Source organism: Narcine bancroftii, chromosome 3 (assembly GCF_036971445.1).
Source record: "Narcine bancroftii isolate sNarBan1 chromosome 3, sNarBan1.hap1, whole genome shotgun sequence".
In the NCBI taxonomy this organism is placed as follows: domain Eukaryota; kingdom Metazoa; phylum Chordata; class Chondrichthyes; order Torpediniformes; family Narcinidae; genus Narcine; species Narcine bancroftii.
Genome location: NC_091471.1, coordinates 305,254,551 through 305,263,078, shown reverse-complemented (window position 1 = coordinate 305,263,078; position 8,528 = coordinate 305,254,551). Strand labels below are relative to the sequence as shown.

At 44.0% G+C, this 8,528-nt stretch overlaps 1 long non-coding RNA gene across 1 annotated transcript; it reads left to right on the top strand.

The window, feature by feature from the left end:
• Positions 1-724: 724 nt before the first annotated feature.
• Positions 725-2,773, top strand: LOC138756544 (uncharacterized). The gene is made up of 3 exons (XR_011353145.1): positions 725-772; positions 1,992-2,072; positions 2,194-2,773. It is a non-coding gene; the product is annotated as an uncharacterized lncRNA (long non-coding RNA).
• Positions 2,774-8,528: the final 5,755 nt, after the last annotated feature.

The following is an 8,528-nucleotide window of genomic DNA, read 5'->3' as shown; positions in this document are numbered from 1 at the left end:
GGAAAAATGTGTAGGGGTCTTGGTGGAAAAATGGACCACTCCGGAGGTAACTGCAAATCTTTTTACAGAATTTTTCCTTTAATTCTGTGTAAAAAATCATCAGTGAAAATCAAATGCCCAGCTACGTGGATATGAGAAAGGGGAATCGATCTATGGGGTTTCTCACCTGGAAGCTGACACAGACCATGGATTGAGGCCTGTTGGGGGTGACTTACTGAATGGAAGAACCAGTATGATGGGCAGAATGGCCCAGTCTTCCTTAATTTCCTTCGTTCTGATTTAGGTTTTTATGCCTCAATGAGGAAACGTCTAAGAATGAACATTGCTAAGATCTAGAGCTGAACAGTTAGAAAGGAGGGAAGGAAATATTATGCAGGTACTCCCTTGTTACATTCCTAGTTGCGTTGCTAGAAAACCATCCATATTGGGAGATTTTTTTAAGGTGAAGCCACAGGATCGGTGCATGCATAAAGACACGAGTTGGGGAAAAAAACACTTTATTTATTTATTTACATTTTTAATACAATTTCTGTGAGAGTGAATTTTAATGTATTTCTCAAATTTTTTGGGTGGTGTTTTGTGAATTCTGAAACTGCTAATATCTGTTCCCTGAATGACATGTATTGTGAAGACCAATACTTCCAAATTCTTCTTAAATGTTAAAATTGAGGAATGCAGATGTACAATTTTATCAAACCCAATAATCCATCTATTTTAATTGCAGGCACAGAGGCGTTTGTCATGATCTACTGGCCTGGGGAAGTGGATACGGGTATGATTGAGATGCCTCACTGCCACTCGCTCCTTTATTTTGCTATAATCATTTCTTTACAGTGCAGCCCTCTTTTTATTTTACCTTGAAGCAAATGTATGGCCTTGTGCTAAATTAATAACATCATTAGTAGTTTCTCAGCATCCTTGATGATACACAATTATTCCCTTAGTCAGGTCTTTTGCTGTGCAGTTCCCTTCATTTCAAACTCTGTCTCACCATGTTTCCCATTTTAATATGTTTCAGCGTTGACTCTCTGACATGCCTGCATATCATAGCCTGCAGCACAGAAAAAAGCCCCTTTGACCCTTCCAGGCTGTGCCGAACCATTTTTATTTTGCTGAGTCCCACCAACCTGCACCCAGTCCATAGCCCTCCATACCTCTCCCATCGATGTACCTGTCCAAATTCTTCTTGAATGTTAAAACTGAGCTTGCATTCATCACCTCAGCTGGCAGCTCATTCCACACTCCCACCACTCTGTGTGAAGAAGTTCCCCCTCACAATCCCCCCAAACTTTTCCCTTTTCACTCTTCACCCAGTTTGTATCTCACTTACCCTCAGCGAAAAAAGCTTATCTACAGTACATTTACTCCAACTATCCGCCTCATAATTTTAAATGCCTCTATCAAATCTCCCTTCATTCTTCAACCCTTCAGGGAATAAAGTCCTAACCTGTAACTCAGTTCTTGAATCCGAGTAAATCGCGCAGCTGTAGAAACAGGATCCTATAAACATAGATTTTTTAAAATTAAGACATTATTGCCGACTGCTACAAAGAAACACATGCTCGCAGTGTGGGAGGTTAAGCTCTGAGATTTATTGAGGCTGGAAAGGCTCCTTTTATACAGTTGGAGTTCCCGCCCCGTTTGTTTGATTGGCTGACATCAGCCTCACGAATAACAATAGCGGGCAGGAACATTCTTGCATGTGAGTACCCTTCTTCCCCAGCCTGTTATTGATCTGTTAGCTGGGCAGCTTGGCCAGCGCCATTTTAGGGCTGCTGGTCTTCTACTGCTCCAGCTTTCAACCGCGCCGCTTTGCTGTGTAAAGGGACGTGTTACAGTGGGTTCTATTGCTGTTTCCTGCGCCGGCTCGATCTCCGTGGTGGCGGGCCACCACAACTTCATGATGATTTCTTCTTATTGTTTTTCCCAAATAGGAATTTAGTGTGTACTAACGTCCATTTATTTTTACTTTGCTTGGATGTCTTCTCAAGGACTGAGAACTGGAGAATGCTGTTTCGTCAGGATGTGCTCATGCAATTGGACAATTAAAAAAAAACTTGAAGGCATCAAAAGTAAGGCTTTATTCAATAGCTGCAGCTTGCAAATAGGCCCTTCAGCCCACTGAGTCTCTACAGACCACCAACCATTTTTACACATCCTAACCTTGACTATTTATTCTCCCCACATTCCCAGGACCTCCTCCCACATTCTACCACTCAGCAACACCAGGAGAAATTTATGGTGGACCTGTTAACATTCACATCTTCTGAAGTGCCTGGATGAAATGCATCCCCATCACAGGGAGAACATGCAGCAACACCTGAGTGAACCCAGACAACAGGTCTGTCTACCAACTGTGCCACTGCGTCACCCAATATTTGGCAGTGACTTCATTCCTGTTCACCAATACTTTAATACTTCCTGCTTATGTGTATTTTTCATGTATGATGAAAACATCAATGTTGGAGAACAGCGCACCTTAAATTCTAGATTCCAACCACTTTCTTAAATCTGGTTATATACAGAAGGATGTGTGTGTTTGTGGCCTGTCTGTAACCCTAGAAAGGGAGCACTTCTTTTCACATAGCAGTAGAACATGCACTGACATGGTCTTTGCCCTCAGACAGCTCCAAGAAAAGTGCAGAGAACAAAACAAAGGACTCTACATCACCTTTGTTGACCTCACCAAAGCCTTCGACACCGTGAGCAGGAAAGGGCTTTGGCAAATACTAGAGCGCATCGGATGTCCCCCAAAGTTCCTCAACATGATTATCCAACTGCACGAAAACCAACAAGGTCGGGTCAGATACAGCAATGAGCTCTCTGAACCCTTCTCCATTAACAATGGCGTGAAGCAAGGCTGTGTTCTCGCACCAACCCTCTTTTCAATCTTCTTCAGCATGATGCTGAACCAAGCCATGAAAGACCCCAACAATGAAGACGCTGTTTACATCCGGTACCGCACGGATGGCAGTCTCTTCAATCTGAGGCGCCTGCAAGCTCACACCAAGACACAAGAGAAACTTGTCCGTGAACTACTCTTTGCAGATGATGCCGCTTTAGTTGCCCATTCAGAGCCAGCTCTTCAGCGCTTGACGTCCTGCTTTGCGGAAACTGCCAAAATGTTTGGCCTGGAAGTCAGCCTGAAGAAAACTGAGGTCCTCCATCAGCCAGCTCCCCACCATGACTACCAGCCCCCCCACATCTCCATCGGGCACACAAAACTCAAAACGGTCAACCAGTTTACCTATCTCGGCTGCACCATTTCATCAGATGCAAGGATCGACAATGAGATAGACAACAGACTCGCCAAGGCAAATAGCGCCTTTGGAAGACTACACAAAAGAGTCTGGAAAAACAACCAACTGAAAAACCTCACAAAGATAAGCGTATACAGAGCCGTTGTCATACCCACACTCCTGTTCGGCTCCGAATCATGGGTCCTCTACCGGCACCACCTACGGCTCCTAGAACGCTTCCACCAGCGTTGTCTCCGCTCCATCCTCAACATCCATTGGAGCGCTCACACCCCTAACGTCGAGGTACTCGAGATGGCAGAGGTCGACAGCATCGAGTCCACGCTGCTGAAGATCCAGCTGCGCTGGATGGGTCACGTCTCCAGAATGGAGGACCATCGCCTTCCCAAGATCGTATTATATGGCGAGCTCTCCACTGGCCACCGTGACAGAGGTGCACCAAAGAAAAGGTACAAGGACTGCCTAAAGAAATCTCTTGGTGCCTGCCACATTGACCACCGCCAGTGGGCTGATAACGCCTCAAACCGTGCATCTTGGCGCCTCACAGTTTGGCGGGCAGCAGCCTCCTTTGAAGAAGACCGCAGAGCCCACCTCACTGACAAAAGGCAAAGGAGGAAAAACCCAACACCCAACCCCAACCAACCAATTTTCCCTTGCAACCGCTGCAATCGTGTCTGCCTGTCCCGCATCGGACTGGTCAGCCACAAACGAGCCTGCAGCTGACGTGGACTTTTTACCCCCTCCATAAATCTTCGTCCGCGAAGCCAAGCCAAAGAAAGAAGAGAACATGCAGATCCATTTCCTGTATCAGCGCGACTTTCTCCCTGTGATTATTTTACCAGGGCCTTGCTAGTTTAATTGCACTGCACGTTGACAGACTGCTAGATATTGTTTTGCAGAGCACTTTGCAAATTAGACTTCCAGAGTAAGATGTGTGGCCTAACAATTTGCTTATTTTTCTTTAGCCATTATAGTCATTTAGTCAAATGAAATAATGTGCACTCTTTATACAGAACCAGTGATGCTCCATCGGAAAAGAGAATTCTTACACTCCACAACATCGTTCTCTATTTATTTCACTAAATTCAAAATGTCTTTTACAATTTTTATAAATACACTTTTTAAAATTAATCTTTTGCTTGCATTATCTATGCTAACTTCATTAACCTTGCTACAAAAATATTCCCAATGCTGTTTAAATAGTAACATATTACATCTGCATTTTGTTACTGATGTAATGGTAGTTTTGACTTCTTGTGGTGCCCTGCCTCCATATCTGGATGGACATGTTTTATTGCCATGTGACAGAACTTGCATCTTCTCTGGATGCTTGTATTATTGCAGTGGTTGCTGAGGCTTCCTGTGCCAGTGTGGTGGTACACCACTGGCCTACTGCAGGGGGCAACCTCTATACCTGCAGGAGAGTAAGGGGACAGGACAACACCTGGCCAGCTGCCAATCAGTTGGCCTGAAGGGATGAAGCCCCACCCGGTCAGGTCAATCACCCTCCGGGATATAAGCCTGAGCCGGCCTCCCGAGGCCTCACACTGAGTTGCTGCAGCCACACAGCAGCCTGGCTTTGTGGAGGTTTTTGTGGATTAAAGCCTGTTGTTCAGTCTTTACCTTGTGTGGGTCTGATTCTGTCTAACAGTGCACCACAGCCATTAACCAGGTGCATGTTGGAAATAGACTCAATTTCCTTTGACCCTTCTTAGAGTCATAACGTTGATTCACACAGAACAGTGGTGCCCAACCAGTGGGCCATGGCCTACTGGTGGGATGTAGCATGTTTCCATGTGGGCCACAGAGACTTCCCAACCTCCTGAAGTCAGGGTGGGACTGAGGTCATGCCTCGTTCCTCCTGGGTTACCTTGGGTGGGGTTGCTGGTTTGGAAGACAAAGGCATGAAACTGCATTGAATTGGAGGCAAATTTCAGGTATGCATTATCTACAACAGAACCAAGGATGTGGAAGCTGGTGAAGAAACGTCATGAACAGGGGTCTCATTAAAGTGACTTGAACTTTGATTGGGAGGTTTTTTTTTATGATCCGTGTAGGCTTGCAGTGTTTTTGTTCTTTCAAAATGTTAAATAAAATACTTTAATTTAGACAAAGATGTGTTTTTTACAGAGTTGCCTTCAACATGAAAATATTGCTTAGTCACTGCCACAAGTGAGTCATGGCATGTCAGGCTGGAAGCCAGGTGGGCCTTTGTCCGAAAAACCACTGGAATAGACCCTTTGGCCCACCAGGTCCATGCTCACCCTTTTTACTATCCCATTTGCCAACATGGGACCCTCGATATCTTGGATAAGGTGTGCCAAAGTGCCTTTGAAATGTAATTTTTTTTCCACTTCCTCCACCTCCTATCTCAGTGTGGTTCAGGCATCAACTACCCTCTGTAAAAATCCTGCCCCCCCCCTCCTTAAAGCTTCTTCCACTTGCCTTAAACCTATCTCCTCTTGCTTCTGAATGCCTACTTTGTCTATTGCCTCTCATGACCTTATCAGGCCATCCCTAAGCCTGTGTCACTCCAGGGAAAGCAAGTTCAGTCTCTTCCCATAACCAAATCCAGGCAACATCCAGGAGAAGCACCTCTGCACTTTTTCCAATGCAATCACAGCTTGGTCTTGATGACACACAGTCTTTGGATATTGCTTACATTTCAGTCTGAAAATATAATTAACATACAGTAATCCAATAAATAGAATGTACACAGACATAAATTGAAATCAAAACAACATTTAGCATGATTCCATGTTTTTATTATTATTACACATTCATTGCTGGTCCTTCTCACAGCTCAAGATATTAATTCATTGTGAATGGTGCAGTATTGACTTCCTTTCACTTGTACAGACTTGTTCACAGCCTGTCTGTTTACCTCCTTGGTTTTGTGGAGGACAGATTTTGCTTGCCAAAGTTGTATGGTGCTTTCTGTCATTCACTAGCTCAGCTGGCAGTTTCATGTCCTCTTTGATTGATCAACTCTATTGTAGCACCAGCACCCTAGGTTTGAATCTGTTGCTGTCTGTAAGGAGTTTGTACATTCTTCCTGTATCCATGTGATTTTCCTTGGGGTGCTCTGCTTTCCTCCAATGCTCCAAAGATGTATGGGGTTAGTAGGTTCATTGGTCACAAGGGCAACTTTGGGTAACACAGGCTTATGGGGCAGAAGGGCCTGTTACCATGCCAAGTCTCTAAATTAAAGAAAAGCATGGAAGGAGGCCATTCATCCATTATGTCTGTGCCAGCTCCCAGGAAAACAATTCTATTACACCCATTCTATTTTTTCTGTATTTCACAACAGCCTTGCAACAGTATTTCTCACACATGCTTATCAATTCTCCATTATTTTAGTATTTTTCTACAAGAAGGGCCAATTTACAGTTGCCAATTAACCTACCAGAAGGACTTCAGGGTGTTGGAGGAAGTCAACACTCATACGGTCAGTAGGAGGACCTGCAGACTCCACACAGACAGCACCTGATGACAGGATTAAACAGAGTCCCTGGTGCTGTGAGGCAGAAGTTTAACTGGGAAGAATTCATTCAGAATTACTTCTTCTATCGCATGCTCTTCCTAAGTCCACAGCTTTGTACTTCAGTGTGATATAATTTTCAAGTCCACCTCCTGTTGGAGAAGCAGAGGAGATGACCCATGGGACAGTGACCACGGCAGTGGACCAGCAAGGGGTTCTGAGGCTGAAGAACACATAGGCAGTGGACTGTTGGTGATTGGAGGCGAGGCTGGCAACTGCGGTCAAGAGACTCACACCAGGCTGCGGACTGCTGGAGACTGGCTGGAGAGGTACCAGGTATCAGAACCGTGATGTGAGAGGATGCCAAAGGCTTGGATCTGGAGCTTGGACTGAAGTGCTGGAGGTGAATCCATGGTGACTCTGACTGTAAGGGGCACCGGGCAATTTCTGCTAATGGTGAATTTTTCTCTGCCTTATGTTAGATTAAAGAAAATTTCATCTCATATTACATCCCTGTTTTATTACATGCCAATAAAAGAATCTTGAATGTACTTCATGCTGCTATATCCAGTTTTAGTATAAGGCTTTTGTTTGTGGGTTTGTTTTTATTTAAATTTAAATGTAGTCATACAGCACAGTAACAGGCCATTTCAGTTCACAGGCCTGTGCCACCCAATTGACCTACAAACCCCCAGTATGTTTTGAAGGGTGAGAGGAAACTGGAGCCCCCAGGAGAACGTACAAACTCTTTACAAACAGCGTTGGATTTGAACCCCGATCCCTATTGCTGGTGCTGTAACAGCATTGCATTAACTAATACAGCAACCGTGCCGCGTGGGAGGGGAGTGGGGACAATGGGAGTTAATGTTGCATATACTTTTTTTCTGATCTGGGTTCTGGTGTGTATTAGAGTTTGGTGACTGTGTCATGCATCCCTGGGAAGCTAAAGATGTAAAATAATTGAGAAAATTTGGTTCCAAAATGCTTCCAAATATAGTTCCAATATCCAGTGAAAACTTGAACTCTGTCTTCCAGTGGCATGGATATTTTGCTGTTGATCACCCTTCCCCATTATTTATTCTGTAGTTGTTCATTTTCAATTTGCAAATCTTCTCCCAGATGCTGAGTTTGCCGTTTAATCTTCAGTGAGCAACATGCAGGACATTTTTTTCCATCTGTGAATTCATGCAATCATCCGCATTTTCGTATATCCTTCCTGTAGGCTTGTTTTTGTTCATTTGTTTCTCCTGTTGAATTGCATTGTCGCTGTTCCCAATCCCATGACAGGTTAGGAGATTGACTATTCAAGTATCCAGCATTTGTTGTCTCTTTGTAGCCTCATGTGGTCCAGTTGTATCTAAATCTTGTCATTAAATTTATAGCTTTCTGCGCATCTTGCCGTACTGCGCCCCATGTGATTTTGTGCATTAATGTTTCCTCGGCTCCATAATCTGCATTTATTGTGAAGCAACTTGAAAAATTATTGACAACCTTGCCAGTTATTTGACGGAATTCATATCTGTGAATCTGCTAAATTGATTTTGGCTCCTGACAAATACTGAATTTTTCAAAGATCACATCAAGACTTATACTTACATTATTGTTTATTTCCCAGCTGTTGAAATGATCTGACTATTTGTCACTCAGAAAATTATAGTTATACCACATGGAACAGGCCCAAGGCCTAACTCATCCACAGATCCATAAAACATTGCAGCATAGAAAACAGACCATTCAGCTCTTCTTTATGTTGCTCAAGTTCACCTGAACCTGATTGCCTGCATTTGGCC